Raw genomic sequence first — 19,242 nt, 5'->3', positions numbered from 1 at the left:
AATGTTTTTTTGGCCACCTACAAAAGTCTTACCAACTTGTTGCATATACTTCTACTGTTGTGATAGCCTTGTGGGTCTTGTGTGTGCACTGTAGTAATTATTTGTTTTGACACTGTTGTGTTTCTTTACCATCTTTTTGCTTGCTGGAAAATGTATTTCATAGTTAGCTAATGTAGCAAGAAGTTGTCTGTTCAGTTGATTACTTGTGACTATTACTTGCAGTAGTTGCTGGATCAGAAGTTAGTTGTAAGCATGAAGCAGTTTGTTTTGGAAAACTTGCTTTGATCTGGCATGGTTTCTCTCAAGTGTCTGTGCTTAGTCTCACACCACAACTTGATCATGGGAGAGAATCTTTGATCTGTGGAAATGTTTGTTTCTTGGGTCTTCCCCAAGTGGCTTTTACTAAGGTTTGTCCCTATCCTGTTCTTGCTGCTTAGGAGTAAATACTGAGCTTCTAGCACCAGTTCTTTCACCTTTACACAATGAAGTAGTAGAAAACTTGCTAGTATTCTCAGTGAATTCATTATATGAATGTTTTATTCTGTTTTGGAACCTTGAGCTTCAGAAATGACTAAAACATTAAACTTTTTTTGTTACTTTCCCTTAAGTGTCTCAATATAAATAAATTGTAACTAATCTTTGGTTATAATCTCATATTTTCAAAGACCGTTTCATTGTACTGCTGTTGATATAGAACTTGTAACACTTCAAGATGAGCCCGTAATTGTGCAGTTAGAGTGCACTGTAGTTGGGAGATCTGGTGGCATGTTATGAACAGGTATGTCATCCAGATTGTGTGAACTTTTCTGTAAGTTAACATGGGATTTAAATGAGTATGAGGGCTTTAAATTAAGCATGTCCCTTGAGAACTGTGTCACTCGTTCTCTAAGTTCTGTTTAAAATGTATTTTACTACAGTAGTTAAACCTTCTCAAAGGTTTACTATCCAAAGGTTATTCTATTCAAAGATTTAAGTTTTTGTTTGCTACTTTTTTTCATATTTCAGAATGGTTGCCTCACTAGCTAGTTTTGCTGTTGTCTTTGTCACGTGTTTTCCTGTCCCACTCACACTTCTTAGTTTGATTTGTTTTTCAAATGGTCTTGCTATCCATCCAGAACTCTGCCTAGGCAGGAAATGAATCTAACAGGGATGGAATAGTATCTCTCTTCTGTTTAGGGAAGTCAAGTTTCACTGAAGTACTTCCTTTATTGCCATTTCTGATACTTCAATTGCATAAAATGAAACTTGGAAAAAAATACATTACCAGTGTGAGAACAGCAGCACTGGTCTTAGAGCTCTTAGATAAAGTGGAATAAAACCTGAGCGTAATGCAGCAATAGTAACAAAGTGCTCTGGAGCCAATATTGTTGCTTAGATAATTTTGAAAATCTGCACTGCGGCTTTTCCAATTACCATATCACACCCCCAGAGAGAGGAGTGATTGCATGGGGATAGTACCTCAATGTGAACTTCCAGTGTTTTGTAGTATCTACTGTTAGAGCCTAACAATGAATTAAGAGCAGCTGACCTTGGCCAAGCATGTTCCCTTGATTTGATTTTTGGAAGACGTAACACCTAGGGCCTTAGCGTGCAAGAAAGGATTGATGATTTAATTAATGTCAAACCTATCTATATTTATTTGTATAAATGCAGTTTCCTGTCTTCTTCAGGTAATTTGCAGGTTTTGCTGCTACAAATTGTGTTCTCAATACTTAGTTACTCTATTCTCTGTACACTAATCTCTTTTATTGAGAGATCCACTATCCATTTAGAGGATGTTTGTACACGATACATTTACAAAGTAGACTGTAAATTATAATCTTGTTAGATATAAGTGCTTTTTGAAGAGTTTGTATTCACTGAAATACAATATGAAAGTTTCTTAGGGTGCATGTTTCTTGGTATGTTGGCAGTTTTGAGTAGAAGATACCATCTGTAGTTACTACAGTTTGTTGGTAATCTTGACAAATATGTGAGCTAGAAAAAGGGGTAGCTGTGGATTAAAGCCCCATTTGTCACTGTTATTTATTGTCTTTATGGCCCCAGATCCCCATCCTCTGTGTTGGCTCTTACTTAGGCTTTTACTCTATTATTCTTGTTCTGTCTCTCTGTTTAACCAGTATCAATTTTTTTATTTCTTAAACCAATTGCATTTCAATGTAGACTATATTTTTCTCAAAGTTGTTCCCATTAATTTCTCTCTTCCTTACTCTGGTCAGGCAGTCTCCAACTTGAAATTTGTGCATTTCTTCTCTATAATAGCAAAGAAGCTAAGGCAGGAAACTAAAGGAAAGACAACTTCATTGCTTTTATTCCAGATAACTGGCTCTATAACCTGACCTTGTCTAAACCATTTGTGTCTGTGAGGGGAAGGAGTGCTCTTTTGACAATACTGCCCACAAGTATTAGAATGTTAGCGTTGTTACCTTTGGTGCTTGTAGTCTTCTTGATTCCTTTTATTTTTTCAGTCAGTCACATTATTAATACTTTCTTACTAACAAATAATATTACTGGAGGATAATCTTACGTGTTTCCCATATTTCTGAAAGTGTTTTGGTTTTCCTCCTTTTTTATTTTATTTCTACCTTTCATTTTTTGGATTTTTAAAAAGGTAACTCTTACCTTCCTTAGTTATGTCTTCAAACCATTAATTCAAAATAGTTGTTTACCTGTTATTGGCTTTTCTGAATTGGTCGAGTTTTCTCTATGTTTTGTATTTCTGTTTTTTAATAGTTCATTAGTTTTGTTGCTCCCTTTACATTTTATTTATTTCTGTTGTGTGGTATATTTTTTCTTGAGAAATGAGTTGGGGAAATCAATATAGAGTTATTGTTTCACTGAATTCAGATGGCCGCTGTTGAAAACTGCAACTGAAATTTTGAATTTATGTTACCAGATTTTTTCAGGAACAAATATTTCCAAAGAATGGAATTTATTTTCTAATAGTATGTGATAGTCATTCTGTTGGTCAGTGCTAAGTACCTGTATGTTCACAAGAGGGCTTTGTCTTCTTATAGTTATTGTGGTTATCGTTAAGCACTAAATCTTTTCTTTGGATGATGTTCAAATCATGAAGATCTGCAACTGTGTCTTGTTTTGTCTTTTCACCCCTGTCAAGACAACTTGACCTACATAAAACCCGCAGTAGTTTGCTTGGGAAGAGTTTCTGGGTTATAGTATGTGTGTCTACATTATTTGAATATATAATCTCTTTTCAATTATAATAGTGTATATTCAGTTATTAGTAATGAACTGATACTTAGACCAGATGCCTTTTGAGGTAAGATCTTTGTCAAGCATCGTATCTGGTTATTACTTTTATTTGAAGTTGTGGGTGTTGGGTTTTTTGTGTTTGTTTTTTAATGAATGGGTAGTAGTTGTCAAGGGCAGCAATTATCACTTGCTGACCATGTTCTGCACTGCAAGCTGAAATTTCAGTTGAGGCTAGATTGGCATAGTCATATCTAAAAACGACTTGCCTTGTTTCACAGCTGCATTACTACTTTGGTGAAATCAGAGTCTGAATAGTTGTGTCAATCACTTACTCTAAATATGGCCTGTTTATTTTTAAATCTCTGTGGAATATGGTGTGGGTTGGCCTTGGCTGGCCTTGCCAGATCCCCACTCAGCTGCTCTTTCACTCTGCCTCCTCGATGAGCTTAGAAAGTAGAGATGGAGTGGCTCAGGGTAAGGACTGGGAGATCACTCATCAGTTACCATCATAAGCAAAGAGATCGACTTGAGGAAAATTAATTTGATTTATTGCCAATTGAAAATACAGTAGAATGGGCTCCCAGTGGGCTGCAGCTTCCTTCAGGGCATCTCTAGCTGCTCTGCCATGGGGTCTTTCACGGGTTGCAAGGTTGGTATCTGCTTCAATGTGGGGCTTTTCAGGGGCTGCAGGCCCTGCTGCCTGAAGCACCTCCTCCTCTCTTCACTGTCTCTGGTGTCTGCAGGGTTGTCCCTCGCTTGTGGTTTTCACACTCTGCCCTGCAACATTTTCACATTTCGTAAGTGTACTTCTCCAGGGGTACCACCCTCCTGACTCAGGGGCTCAGTCCCCTGCTCTGGTCATGTGGTACCACGTGTTTTTGGCACATTCTCTTGTCACAGAAGCCACCCTGCAGGCACCTCTCTGCTAGTACTTGGGCATGTAAATGAAATAAAACTATCAATGAAAAATCAAAACATGATGTTTAAGATAATATGAATAATTCTGGGGACGTTTGTTGTGTGTGTATAGTCCTATGGGATGAATGACATAGACCTAGTTAATGTTTTCTCATTGTGTTAGCACATACATCTCTTCCAGTTCAAGATACCTAGTGACAGGTAAAATAACTATTAGTTTTCTTTAGAGAATCACAGAGCAGTCAGGGTTGGCAGGGATCTCTGGAGGTCACTGTGTACACCCACCTTGCTCAAGCAGGACCACCTAAAGCAGGTTGCCCAGGACCATGTTCAGATGGATTTCGAAAATCTCTGAAGTTAGACTCTTCACAACCTCACTGGGCTCCTACTCACCCTTCACAGATGATTCCCTCAGTCCTTGAGCACTTCTCGCAGTTGCCATGATTGATGAAAGGTTATGAAGAGTAGCGTTCATGGGTGAATCTCATCAGGACCCATGGACTTAAGTATGTTCAGCTGGCTTAAGTATTCCCTGGCATGATCAAGGGTATGTCTTCCTTGCTCTAGACTTCCCCTGGGATGTGATAGCATCATGACATTGAGCATGACATTTCCTGTAATTTTCTATATATATAGAAATATATACATAGAAATATATATGTTTTCTGTATATATAAGAAGACCAAAAGATCATTTCAAGTCAGGTTCCTTATATGCCTCTGCATGATATAAGGTAGTTAATGCAGTAATTCCATGGAGTTTGTTTATTTCAGTGGTGGTCATTGCTGCTATTGACAGTTTCAGGTCCTGCTCTGGGTTAGCTTTTGTCTAGTACGTGAGAGAACAGCTGCAGTCAGCTGTCTGCCTTGAAGCACTGTTTTCTGTGTCAGTCTAGTGTTGATATATAAGCAAAGAATATGCTTTTAATGAAATTGTGATATTTCAGCCAAGGATTATAACTGTGTGTAGGTTGTGTTACTGTATTTAAAAAACAGCTAATGCACTAGAGGGATCTTTTAATAGATTTACGTGCAGATAAGCACAAAGGTGATTTGTTTGAAGATCAGTTAAAGTCCTGCTTCTCTTAGCTTCTAGCTCTTTCTAATATACTATAAAGAAAATATCTTCTCTGCTTCCATTTACTTTTTGTTTTCTGCAAACTGACAAAGCAAGCTCCATTTAAATAAAAAATCCCCATCAAAAACAATTTTCTATATGTTTTTTACTCTGGCAAGAATTTAGTAATTTCCCTTCTTTATACTTACGTAGGTTTATTAAGCATAGGGCAAAGAAATCAGTAACAAAACTGTGATGCAGTGGCATTGGTTCTGTTTTTTATATCTATGCTTTCTTGTTTATATCTGAAACCTTATTTGAGAATATACTACAGCTTTATATATTGCTCTTGATTGTTTTGCAGAGATCGTTATAACTTTTAAGGTATAACCATAACTTCCACTTTGCTATCCATGGTACAAGTCCTTTGTTTTAATTGAGTAAACAAGCATGTCTGTTGTCTTGTAATAAATTTGGCCATTTTGAGTCATCTTCAAATAAAAATAAACCTTCCACCGTAAACTGTATTTGCTCACCTGTAGGACCAGAATAAAAAAACAACCAGGAGTGTAGGTTGCTCTTTTCGCTGTGAAGTCTGTCTCAGCTGAGCTAAATTAGTAAACGTGTCTTGCCTTGCTCAGCTTTCCTTCCAGTTGTTCTGCAAGGCATTCACTTGTTCTAATTAAATATTAAGGGTTCCTTGATCAAAACTGACCTTTTATATTTCTGTGTAGAGGCTAGAGAGGAGCTGCTGGAAGACATAGAAGTAACACACTTAATCGGTACAACACCCAGTGTGGAGATGTGCTAGTTGTGAAACTGTAAATCACTTCAGAATGAAAACTAGGTCCAATATTCTAATCCTTTTTATGTGCCCCTCTGTCAGATGTTTTGTGGTTACAGGAGAGAGATAGAAGCCACGTGTCAAATTCTCTTGTTTTATTTTTTTCATTTAGGGGTTGCTTGTCTGGAAAGGTAACTCACAAAAGACCACTGTCCCAAACTTCATCTTAACAGTAGTAGAGTTTGAGGCTGGGATCATGAATGGCAAGTAATTTACTGTTGTGCCATAAGCAGGCTGAGGTATTTTCGTAACTCATTTTGCTATAAAAAAAGGCTAGAGGCATCTGAAAAGGAAAGAGGAATCTGGGGTGATTATGAAAAAGCCCTACTTCAGATAAATTTCTGATTGCAGAATTAGTTAGGTATGGACATGTCACTGAGACCTCTCTGAGATTTGAAGGCAATGTAAACTGAGCATGCTCCTTGGAATAAAAGTGTTAAAGTTACTGCAGGACAGTGGAGTGGAATGAGGAGTTTTGAAGTATGGGTATTTGGTTCTCTGAGGCATTTAGCTGACCTTTGGTGCACTTTTAGTCAGCCTTCAAACCAGCAGAGCAGTGAAGAAATGGTGGCAGTTAATGACTGAAGGCCAACCCCATTTTAGGGCAAAGCAGGAAATTTTCCTGTCAGATTTTTATAAAAAGCTCTGTTATCATTCCATTTGCAGAACTACAGAAGGCTTTTGGTCATTGAACATTCATATTGTTAAGGGCGTGGAAGAAGGTTAGTATTTGTTTCCTTTTCAGTGTCTCTGTGAGGAATAGTTGGACAGAGCATGACTAAAACTTTTAGATGATGGAAAGTTGGGATTTTGATATTTTTGCTTGAAATATAGAAATTAAAAATGAAATGAGGTTTCAACAGTAGAGACAGCAGTCTTGGCAAGTACCTCATTTTTTGCTCTCAAATCTCTACTGTTCCACCCCTACAAACATGAGAGGGTATCTCATATTTGCACTTATAAATGCCTTTTGTGTGCACTGAGAGTCCCTTTAAAAAAATGTATCAGAGCTATGAGAAGTCTTGTTTTCTACAAAAAAACCTGCTTGTGTGTTTCAGGGATCCATCATGTTACAAGGATTAATTGCAGGTGGGTATTGGGGTTCAGTCTTATGTGTAGACCTTAATCTCCAGAGTTGTACTTGAACTGTAGAAAATACCTACAGAGAAATTAGATTTTTCCAAATGTGAGCATATCAATATGAGTACCTAGGTGCAATTTGTAAATATATGACACTGTTTCTATTTTAGAAGTAAAGTCCTCTCTCTTTCTGGTGCTCATTTTTTGTAGTTTATCCCTCTGTTTTACATGAAGCAAATTTGCCCAGGCAGGAAATGTTCTTTCAAGAAGGCTAATTAAAGGGATGCATAGACTTAGAAAAATAGGATGTATTCCAGGCCTTTAAGGGGAAAAGGTTTGTGTCGCTGAGACAAACAGGGTCTCAGCCTATTGAGAACACAGTTGTGCTGCTGCTTTTGTCCCCATCCCCTGCCTTTCCTTGAAGAGATTGATGATGGTGCTGGTCATTCCAGAAGTTTTTGCACAGTGGTCCTCTCCTCCAGCATTGCAATATCAGAAAACATGTTTATTGTGAAGATATGTGCAGGAATAAACAATGTCTGTAAAAAGGAAGTGTGGTAGCATTCTGCTATTAACACTATTTCTGGGAAAGCCGCCTAAGACTGCCCAGCCCAAATGTTTGAAGTAGAACTGGTGCTGAGTAAGAGCCAGATTTGCAGAAATTTGATAGTGGAACCACATGAAGTAATTAAAATTCTTTGCTGTATACAGTTTCTGTATATTTGTGTTTATTTATAATACACATCTCTGTGTTATTTATGTGTGTTTTCTCCATGATACGACCAAGTTCAGGATCCAGTGCTACAGAGTAAGGAATTGCTGCTGGAGATTGCCTCCTTTTTGCCACTGATGTTGCTTGTAATAAGAACTGTAGCTCTGTTTTGGCAACATGTCACTGTAAAAAATTAGAGAAATCTCTCTCGTTTAGTTGCAAGTGTATGTGTATGAAATAAAACAGAATGAGTCTCCTAATTCAAAATATTTTCTAATTTAACTTGGTATTTGTTATCCCTTACATACTAACAGTATGGGTTTCTATGTGTAATACCAATTTAGTATTTCCTGTTTTGACGAATAATAATCTAATTATTTTATAATTGTTATTTTCAGCCGTATTTTAACCATGAGGTAAATGTTCATTGCTGTGTAAGCTGGTACCTCTTACAGCTTGTCCTACACCTACCTGTTTAGCAGGTAGACAGTTATTGACTTAAACGGCATATGCGCAGATTTCAATATAGAGGGGAGATTTTATAGAAACTTATAGGATTGTTTAATGGTTTTGTTTAGAAGGACCTTAAGGATAGTCTTGTTAGAACTCCTGCGCAATGGGCAGGGACACATGCTACTGGGCCAAGTTGCTCAGAGCCTCATCCAACTTGGCCTGGAACACTTCCAGGGACTAGGCGTCCACATGTTCTCTGGACAACCTGTGCCAGTGCCTTACCACTCTCATATCTTATCTAAACATTTTTCTTCATCTCATCTAAACATACTCTGTTTCAATTCGAAGCCATTTCCCTTGTACTAACAGTACATGTCCTTCTAAAAAATCCCTTTCCTAGATTTTTTGTAAACCCCTGTTAGGTACAGGAAGATGCTGTAAGGTCTCCCTGTAGCCTTTCCTGCTCCAGACTGAACAGCTCAGACTGAATTTCCTCAGCCTGGCCTCAGAGGAGAGATGTTCCAGCCCTCAGATTACTTTCTTGGGTAGAGGAAGAAATTTGTGGAAGAGTGCCAGGAAATAGATTAAAATCTCTCTTAGTAAAAGCAGGACTTCAGAATATGCTGTTGTGATTGCTTGAGCTACTCTTTGATTCTTTCTATTGCTGTAGAAATGAGAATCTTGAATGATTGTGAAGTGTTAGTGTAATAGTTGTAGGAGTTTAGGCATAAGAGGAAACCATTACATGTGGCCTCAAAAATGATGTCAAGATGGTTCTTCTACATACCATTGCATCATTATTTGCAGTCCTATTCCGTGCTGACATCCTAAGCTTGTGCCTGTTTATAGACATTCAAAAATATTGTGACTGCTTATTGTGGTTTCCTTTTTTTTTTTTTGCCCTCTTGAAACCAAACTTTATTCAGCTCAAAGAAATACTAAGAAGGATGAAAAAGTGCCATTTGGTATTTTTAATCCGCCTCTGATACCCGTCTCCCTACTTTATATCTAGCCTAAATTGGTTGTTTTTCTGTAGCAATTGCAAGAGGGATGTTTTATATACAAACCCTGAGAGTGCTAGCATTCCATACTAAATTAAGTTACTGTTCAAGGACTGGACGATGTAGCCTTTTATTTAGTTTTTAACGCAGTCAAGTGAGTTAACTATAGGTGAAGAGGAAGTTGTGGAATTGACCCAGAGAAACACTTTTACATGAGATTCTAGTTGGAAAAACCTGAGACATTTAGCTGCTAAATCAAGACAACTGAGGGATTTATTTGATTTATTATTACATCCTCTGAGAGGATGGATGTAATTTAGTAGATCTGCAGGTACTGTCTGATCTTCCCTTTCCCAAAACAGGAAGGAGATTGTGGGAAAGATATTTTGCATAAGTATCATTTTAAAAGCTCAATGTGTCATCTAGCAATTTAAAATTGTGTTTTCATTTTCATCCTTTGTAACTGTATTTTCAACTCAATAGTCAGAAGTTTAGTGCTTTAATTTTAGAACAAGCTTTTCTATTTGGCTTCAGGCTAATGTGGTTTTTTTCTTCTTTTTCCTTTTTTAAGCTATTAACTTGGAAATTAATTTGAGATGGTAAGCACCTTTACCTCTCTCATACCTTGGATTTAGAAGAAGTTTCACTGTTCATACTGCTGTGGCTCTTTTGACTTTTGGGCTTCCTAAAAGGAGCTGCCATGCTTGTAACATTAGTCTCTGAAGATGGAGTTGGAGGGAACAGAGAGGGTACAGTCTTCTGTTTTTGTTGAGCTACTGTGTTCAGCTGCTGTTTTTCTCTGTATTTATGCATGGGTGAGCGTTGTTAGTGTCCGCTGGAGACATAATACTGGTCTCAACAGAGGATCAACATAAGAAGCTTCTTGTTACGGCTTTCTGCATTGCTGCAGTTAGTGGGAGCTTAACTGAGTTGTAACTTGTGATAAAGGCAACTCTCTAGCTGTTTTTTACTTCTATTCTCTCTCTACCTTTTCCCCTAAAGTGTGCATAGCATTATATACATAAAAATACTGGGGTGGAGGACAGTACCCTTGGTTCCTTAGATCAAATGGTTTTGAAACCATGTGTGTGCAGAAAATTTCCAATGAAAAGCAGCATGTGTGTGAAGCATCTAAGGGAATTTGCACTTGTGTTTGAAAAGGGGGCCATGAAATGTGCTTTTTTAAAATAGGAGTGCAAAATTTGGTCTGTAAGACCAGATGACATCTAGCTGTGAAAGTGGTTGGCCCAGTAACGTTCTTAACCCACGCATTTCATGATGAGGACTTCCAACCTAACTGTGAAAAGCGTAACTTCTTCACAGGAGTTTGATTGACATTAAAATTGAAACAGTGGCATTGATTAAACAACCTGTTTATGGTGGCCCTTCTAGATACTCCAAACTGGGAGAATCCCAACTAACTGTGTAATTCTGATTGGATTGTTAGTCACGTGGTTATTCTTCAGTTTTGAGAAAACAAGTAAATATCTGCTGAACTATTTGTACGTAAAATGGAGAGATAGTAGTCCAGTTTTCTGGAAAACAGCCAAAATCATCTTATTCAGCTATCTTTGGGCCATATCATGTCACTGCTGGTAATATTTCCCAGAGTCTTGTCCTTGGTAAGTGGTCTACTGGCTAATAGTCATTGAAGTTGAAAGAGACAGGATACCAGGATAAATACCTTGTTTCGCAGCATGTCAGTTTATATTATACCTGAGCTTTAGTATTAGCTGGACTTCGGGTTTTGTTGTGAACACTGTTTTACCCTCTGGTGCAGAAGAACGCTCTACACTTAAAACTGTGCTGTGACTTGAAGAAGGTAATATCCCAATGTGATGGTATCAATGCATAGAGAAAACAGAAATGCTTATAAAATTGCTACCTGACAGTATTGTTTCTTGACCTGTGACTCCTGACAAATCTTGTAGATGTCAGAAGATTTCAGTAACAGATTCAAGCTATGACACTTGTCATTTAAAAAGTCACATCACAATTAACAGAATCAGGATTCAGTGGAGGTTTTTTTTCTGCGCAGTATCTCACTGCCTCTGTGACAGCCTTCATTTCTTTCTGAGCAAATGGAAACCTAGTAGCACGAGCCGCAGGAAGTTGTTGAAGCAATTAAAGGCTTCTCTCTCAGCACATTGCATGGTTACCATAGTATCCTTTGCCTCCACGTCTTTACTGATGATGTCAGTATGCATACAGGGGCTGTTCAGAGCGTCTACATGAAGATGATTCAGCCCTCACTAAAGATCTCTCCATACATTCTGTTATCCAGTGTTATTTTAGTAATTCATGAGACTGGAAGGTAAGTGTCTTTTGCTTCGTATTGAGTAATTTTTATGTATCCTCACACTGAAGTTTCAGTGTTTTTTTGTTCTTATTCCCTGTTGTTCACTAAATGCATAAAGTATGTTTTAGATGAACCACTTGCGCATAGCTTGGTGTAATTTAAATGTAATGACAAACTCTAGGTAATTTTCATAAATATAAAAAACAAAAATATAAAACCCAAAAATCCCTGAAGTAAAAAACCTGACTTATTCAATAGTTAGAAGGTTTTTACCAATTTAAATTTGCAGAGCTTTATTTTTAATCATAAGAAGATCATCCAAATAATGTAATGGGAGTACTACCGAAGAGAAAAATGTTCACTTTAAAAAAAAATTATTATTAAAACAAAACCCCCCCATCCCCCACATTAAAAAAGGGCTTTGGTGTTGCAGGAAATTCTACATTAAGGTGGTATGTATTGTACAAGTCCACCAGTGTACCTCTATTTCTTCCCCCCCCTCATGCATATCCAGTATGCAAATAACTTTTCTTAACCTCTGCCTGTTTTCTGCTTTTTGACCATAACATCTCTTGGCTTATTTACACACTTAAGTCTGCTTTGGGAAAAGGGGTCCTCTCTTGGCATTTCTTAAGCAAAATGCTTATTATGCACTGACTGATGAGACACTTAGTTTTTAGTGCTATTAATTGCAACAGATGTGGTGCATTAGAAGAATAGGAAAGATAGTCTAGTGACAATACTGTGCCTTTTGAGTATCTTTAATTCCTTGTGGACTGAGGATTTTTTGCTTTCTAGTATAAAGATGTATGTGCTCTTTTTTTCTCTCTCTTGACTGCCTAGCTATTAGTTTGGACATTAATATGGAAAAGAGTAGTATTTTAGATAAACTGAAGAAACCAACACCCCTTCCGATTCTGATACCTATTAACTTTGATATTTGACACTTAAAAAAATAAAGTCTGTTTATGTATTTAATGCAAGTTTGAATTGGTCACAGTGTCCTCCTTTATGGCTCTAAGAATGGTGCATCTTTTCTGTTTTAGCACAGGAGGTTAGACTAGGGGTTTTTTGTACATTCTTTTTTGTTTGGTTTGTTTTTCATTCAATGTTTTTTGTTTGGTTGGTTTTCAGTTTGGCATGTTAGACATAACCAGCCAGTATGTAATATGTGTGTTTCTTTAGTGAATGTGTGTCTAATGATGTAGTAGTAGTTTGTAGATGGGAGCTTCTTTTTCATGTTTATTAATGGATTTGATTTGTTTTTCCTCCCACCAGGTCTTCTGACTCTATGCTCAGATTTCACATTCAAACAGTTCATTACAGAAACAGGGTTTCTGTTTGTTTTTCCACTATAATCCTGTTAGGTCATTTATAAGGATGCATGTTTGGGTGCACTCTTGAGATCTTCCATTGCAGTGGTGTCATTAATCATTGCTGTGTTTTCTCCATTCTGAGCAGAAAACAAGCAGGATTACAGGAGAATTGAGGGGAAAGGATGAAGACTACTTTAAAGAAAGAAACATGCTTTTTTCAAATAGTACTGTAATAGTGACCTACAGAAGGACATCACAGAGTGAGTTTCAAAAAGATGAAGATGAAGAGAGAGATAATTACCTTAAATATGGGCTGAAGGAGAAGTTCTTGAAGGAAAAAAAAAGACTTGAACAGGGTAAATTGGGATTTCTTTCAGTTTATATTATCTAACGAGAACAGATCAGAACATCATCTAAGGTAAAGCTAAGAATTTTTGAGGATGTTAAGTCAATTCAATGCTGAAAAGAGTAGTCTTTCTCTAATTAATTAATTAATCTAATTAATTGCCCTGCAGAGCATTAGCTCTGAGCATATTCTGCTGTATCAACTTAGCCATTAGTACAACTGTACCCTAAAATCGTGGTGGGTTTTTTCTGGAATTTAAAATCTCTCTGTTCAAATACAACTGTGAGAAAAAATAGCTGGTTGGCACATGAGAATCTGTGGACAGTTTCTGAATATATTCCCTGATATTTGGGGAAGTTACTATTCAGATAGAAATTCTGGATACATTTTTGACCTTGTTTGAACAAGGAAATTGAGTTCAAGACCTGACACTAGGAATGTGCTGGCTTTAAATTATTATGCCCTCCTCCTCTACCTTCCTCCTTGCCCCATGGCTGGTCATGTGTACAGTTTTGTACATAATATGTATGTAAAACATATGTTTTGTATGCATGGTGGGGATATATGCTTAACCTCTCCATGGTTGGATGTGGGGACCTGGAACTGAGACCACCTTGCCTTTCTCAGTCTGCATGATATGGCCAGATTTTCTTCCAACACAAAGCTTTAAGCAATTTTACATAGTTATATCTTTAAAGCACGGAGCTTGTCTTTGTTTGCGCAGAAGTTAATTGTAATGTCTTTCAGAATCAGTAAAGTTTACTCAATTGTGTCCTATCTCTTCTGACATTATTTGTACGCATGCATGTGGAATGGGGGATGAAGGCTCTGTGGTTTGCTTGGTATTTCAGTTAATAGGAGAAAAGATGTACCCTAATCTTGCTAGGATTTGCTTACAGAAAAGTACCTAATAATTTTGTTCTGTCAAAATGTAATTAATTACCTGTAGATAAGCATTCATATATTTCTGTAAGATTGGATAATTTAATCAGGACTATTAAAAATGTAGAAAAATCCATAAGCAACTATGCAACAGCTGTGTCTTTTTTGTCTTTTCTTTCCCCCTGCATTATTCCAAAAATCATGCTTCAGCTGTGCACTAGATAGAGTTTCCCCTCTGTGGCTGTATGAAAATGAAGAACAATCTGCATAATTTTTTTGTAACTGTTTTTATTTTCCTAAGTGCTTTTCTTTTGTCTGGAACCATGTGCACATGTTTGTCTAAATCTGTGTAATAATGATAATTAAAACAGGCAGAACGGGTAGTTAGAAAGAACTGACATTCTCCTGAATGGATTTTTAAAGTTCAAGGCTTTTATAAATATTTCCATTCTGTATTGACTGGTAACTAGCGTATTGATTTCCAAAATTATATTCTCCTGTTCTAAAATTATTGTCTTCAGGTGTTGGGAATATTGTCATATACTGTGAATATGATCATTTTGTAATGATGGGTGGCTTAGATATTCTTCAAGGGGAAAAAAACTATAAAGGTAAATATACAACAAAAATAATGGTGTGCTAAGAAAAACATTTTACCATTCTCTAGAGCTTGTGTTATTCTGAATTTGCTGGTTTGTCTCTGCCATATTTATGTACAACACCTAATTCTGGAGAATTTTTTAAAAAGCAAGAGAATATCTTGACAGTATTCAGTGTCAGGAAGGTCAAGTGGGGGAAATAGGACTTCGGTGATATTTTTTTCCTTAGAATTTCATTTTGAGCTTCTTCATTTGTACATGCAAACATGTATAGAGGTTCTGTTCTGTTTTTCAGTCATCCTATTCCATATCCTCCAAGTCGTTGTATTGTTATGTGGGTTTTTTTTCCCTGAATATAGGTCAAAATTTTGAAACCACATGATTGTTTTGCCTTCTTGTTTTCAATCTTTTTAACCTAAGAATAGAAGCAATGTTGTGCATCTAGAAGAGGCATTAATTTATGGTTCAGTGGTGTTGTTCCTAAGTTATGTCATGTGTTACCTCAGAGAGGTTGTAGGTAGGGGTTTGTCTTGTTGGTTTGGGTTTTTTTTTAACAGAGCTATTTTTATATTATTTTATATGCAATAGAATGAGTATAAAAGCAAATTATTTCAGTTGGAGGTGCTGCTGAAATCTTGGCTGAAAAAAAATTATATTTACTTCAGTGAAAGCTGAACATTATAATTGGTGTGAGTCTTATTTTCACTTTTCTGGATGTAGATCTGTAAGCTCTTTATGGTGGGAAAGGGTGGGAGTCAAAAGGGAACTTTTAAGTCTTAGAACTAAGCAGTCTATCTGGATTTCTACAGAAATTAAAGTCTTGGATCTTTCTGGAAGGTTTCCATGTATGACTTCCACTACTTGCTGAGACAGTCTAGTAGTGTTTGTCTTGTTTTAGAGTTGAGTGGTAAAGCTAGGCTGGTGAATCTTGTTACTAGATGATATGTAAGGAGTGTCTTATGAACTTGTGAAGAGGGGTCAGAGTGCTACAAGAAAGCAGAACTTTACAACCGCTGTGCTACTTCTAGGGTGGGTTTTTTTTGTTTGTTTGTTTGCTTGTTTCTTCTTTAACTAAAAAATTAACATAATTTGAAGGTAGTAGTTGATTCCATACTGCTTTTTTAGAGAAATGCCTTTAGAGAAGTGGTATGTGTATTTAAAGGTAAGAAAGGAGCAAGTTCTTCAGAAAAGCACTGTAGAACTGCAGTGTTGCCACATTCTGGTGTTTAAAGGAGTCTACGTAGTCCATTAGAAGGAATGTCACAGTACAAATTTCCTTGAGGTATTCCTAGAAAAGCTAGATTAAATCTGAACCACTTCGAAGTACTCCACTAAGTATGCCATCCCTCCCTTTCTTGAAGAAACCAACCTGGAAACGGGAATGCCTCAGGGGTCCCCCTGGCTGACCGCTCTTGAGTTTAGCCTCACTGCCAGCTCACGTAATCACTGCTGGATGTGGTAACTGTTTAGTGAATGACCAGACTAGTGTGGAGTGCTTTTGCTTAGCCTTTTCGCCCATCCTGTGCCATGCAGCTGAATTCACAAAATAATCCTGGAACAATTAATCAGTTTGTCTGAGTATGAGTCAGTGCAGATTTGCAAAACTGCTAAAAATAGTAGCTGTTTCCTCTTCTAAATTGATTGGATTCTTAAGGAACAATGGCTTTACAAGGGAGATAGAAGGCTGATGCAGTTCCTTTTTTTGTGTGAAAGTCATCTGCCATCCTCAAAGGAAAACAGAGGAACCCAAACATACATGGAACCAAGCATGCCATCAATTCTACTAAAGACAAAAGGGAGAAAGACACTTGGTCCCTAACTTGTGATTTCAGGAAATCTTGGAAAGAGGACTGTCTGTTTTCATATGTTTGTCTCAAATAGCAAATTAGGCACATCCTGGGACATGAAAGAGGTAAGGCCATCATGTTTGGGGCAGTAAAAGAATTGGATCCTGTTTCTTTCATCCTAACAAGGTGATACTTGGCAATTTCTTTCATTTAGGAAAGACCTGAGCTTGTTTTAATGCAATTTTTTTTTTTCAGTTCAGGCTTGAAAAAGAAAAACCATAAAGCAATTAGGTTCTTGAGAGATAATGAGGCTTTATAAATATATTCTCCTTCAATTAGAGTAAGTATGAAAGTGTATGTTGTATCTTACTTGTTGGTTACAGAAGCTCACCCATTAATAGAGGTTACCTTGTAAGAACTACAAGTGGTAAGTATTGTATTTCTGTTTGTCTGTAACTAAAATGAGATACTGTAATAGGGAGATGTTCCACCTGACAGTCAACTCCAGGGTAAGATTTTTGAATTGTCCTATTTAATTGTGGTGTGTACTTTCTCTGGTGAGCTTTACTGAAGGCAGCAAGGGGACTTTGCAAGAACTGGTATGATGATTTGTTGCAAGCAGTGCTCTGGTATGAGTGAGCAGGATTTTAGCTCTTGGCTTGGTTACATGAGGCCTTGCATGAACTTGTGCTTTGGTTCCCAATCTGTAGTTAATCAGCTACTGCCTTGTATCATGGAAGCTCTAGGAATAGAATTCCATGGAAGCACTTGTGAATTAGTCTCTTATTATATATTTAAATTATATACAGGACACACATGATACCCACATTCATAGAGAAGTACATAAAGAGTTAGTTTTTGTATGTGTTTCATACTCTTCATCCTTGGTGTTCTTTAGGAATGATTTTCTAGTATCAGTTTTTTCTTAGTTTTATTTATGTGTCAGAGCTCTGTAATATGTGTGCTTTACTCTTCAGGTGGGATTGAATGTTGTGCAGGTCTTTGTTATGTTTAACAGATGTAGGTTACATCTTTTATCTTTCACTGTTTCATGAAGTTTTTGTGGGACAAGAGAGTATGAGATTCTTCATTGTTAACATAGCCTTAAAAGCTTTATTGGTGAATTTTGGAGAAGAATGCTTCAAAAAGGTAGATAAATACCCAACTATAATAGTATTTTTTGTACTGGAGTGTAAACTCTAGGCTTGTATTTTTATTTTATGAGTGAATGAGAGTTCATTTAAGAAGACATTTTCAACATCTACTTCTACAGAAAACTATTTTTTTCAGGAAGCTGTTAAGCTTTATCAATATTTCAGTATTTTAACCATTTCCTCTGCAAGCAGTGCACTATGACTACCATGGGTAACCTCCTTTAGTTAAAAGAGTTTTTATCTTTTAATGTTACATAATTGTGGAGCCTTTGGAGGTATAGTGGATGGTTTTGCTGTAGTAATTAAAACACAGGTGAAGCTTGTAGGTGAAGCATATCTGAGTGGCAGTCAGTATTACTTGGTGCTGAGCGTGAGCTAATTATAACCAACCAACCAACAAAAAAACCTCTTCAGTGAATTCAGCTAGGTGCTAGAAGGATGAAGATATGTCTGTTGTCTTGGGGGTACCGTACACAGCCAAGCATTTCATTGTTGTAGGGGATGTTCAACAGGGGATAGGAAAAAAATATATGATCTCTCCCTTTTAATACAAATAGTTATAGCTATCAGTGAAATGCATTTTTGAGAATGTTCTAGTGAGATTGTTTTGAACAAGAAAACAAATTGACCTTTTCTGATTACATGTTAAAAGTCATTTCTGCATCTCGTGTATAAATAGACAAACTTTTGTGTTTAGCTGGCAGATTTGCATTATAAACCTACTTTTTTTCAAAAGCAAGTTGTCAGATTTTAATTTGTTGATTTCTTTTATGGGCACTATTATTTATATTCCGATTCTTAGTTTGTGCAACATTATGACTGACAAAACTGGAGATAGGGCTGCCACTGAATACCTGGTTTCCCACGATATTTGGTAATGGATCTTTAGGATTACTTTGTTGTTTAAAACCAATCAGTGCTTAGCAGGAAAGCAAGCTTCAGATATATGCTCCATCTATTCCAAGCAGCATCTTGGAAGGGCAGTTGTAATTGATGTCTTTTTGCTTAACTGTCTTAAACTGGATGGTAGGAGAGCACATGATGGCAGAGAGTACAAATAGGCTTCAGTGTCAATCTGTTTTCTGCAGTGCATCAGCAGTAGCTGCTGAAGCCCCCTGGAAACCGGTCAGGCATTCTGTTTGGTACTGTCAGTGTCATAATGAAGGAGAGCAGTACTGGCTTCTGTTCACGTAGTGCTAAATATAGCTCGTTTTAACACAGCTCTATTTTTTGGTGGTGTTCATCATTTTTTTGTCCTTCTCCAAAGGCAGCACAATGATGATCAAATTCAGTCAGCCCTCTCTGATTTCTAAATAACTTAAAGAGAGTGAAAATGTTTATCTTTGCAGTTTAATGCCAAATCAGACTTAATTCTCTTTAGCCAAAGTACAGTGCCAAGACTGCTAAATGATAGCGCTGTTTTGTCATCTGATACAAAACACCCGTGAAAGTACAGGATAAGTAATGAGAGGTTATATAGAATTGCCTGTTTTGAGAAATGGATGAATAGGAAAATTTGAACATATGAGGAAAGCAAGAAACTGTGTTAGAATAAATTCTACCTGTTTTTACTTAAAAATGC

The 19,242-nt window shown here is 37.0% G+C and overlaps 1 protein-coding gene across 17 annotated transcripts in view; it reads left to right on the top strand.

Annotated features, from left to right (window-relative positions):
• Positions 1 to 19,242, top strand: part of PAM (peptidylglycine alpha-amidating monooxygenase) — a 123,590-nt gene that overhangs the window by 14,435 nt on the left and 89,913 nt on the right. The window contains exon 1 of one of the 17 annotated variants that reach the window (XM_048290498.1): positions 11,491 to 11,591. The exons of 15 other annotated variants lie outside the window; for them this stretch is intronic. The gene's annotated coding sequence lies outside the window, so the exon portion shown is untranslated. Of the gene's footprint in view, positions 1 to 11,490; positions 11,592 to 13,074; positions 13,249 to 19,242 lie in introns of those variants that run through there. One more of the 17 variants, XM_048290501.1, reaches the window with a different exon arrangement.

Source organism: Corvus hawaiiensis, chromosome Z, assembly GCF_020740725.1.
Source record: "Corvus hawaiiensis isolate bCorHaw1 chromosome Z, bCorHaw1.pri.cur, whole genome shotgun sequence".
Taxonomy (NCBI): Eukaryota; Metazoa; Chordata; class Aves; order Passeriformes; family Corvidae; genus Corvus; species Corvus hawaiiensis.
Note: the sequence above shows the minus strand (reverse complement) of the source record. Positions and strands in the feature narration are given on the sequence as shown.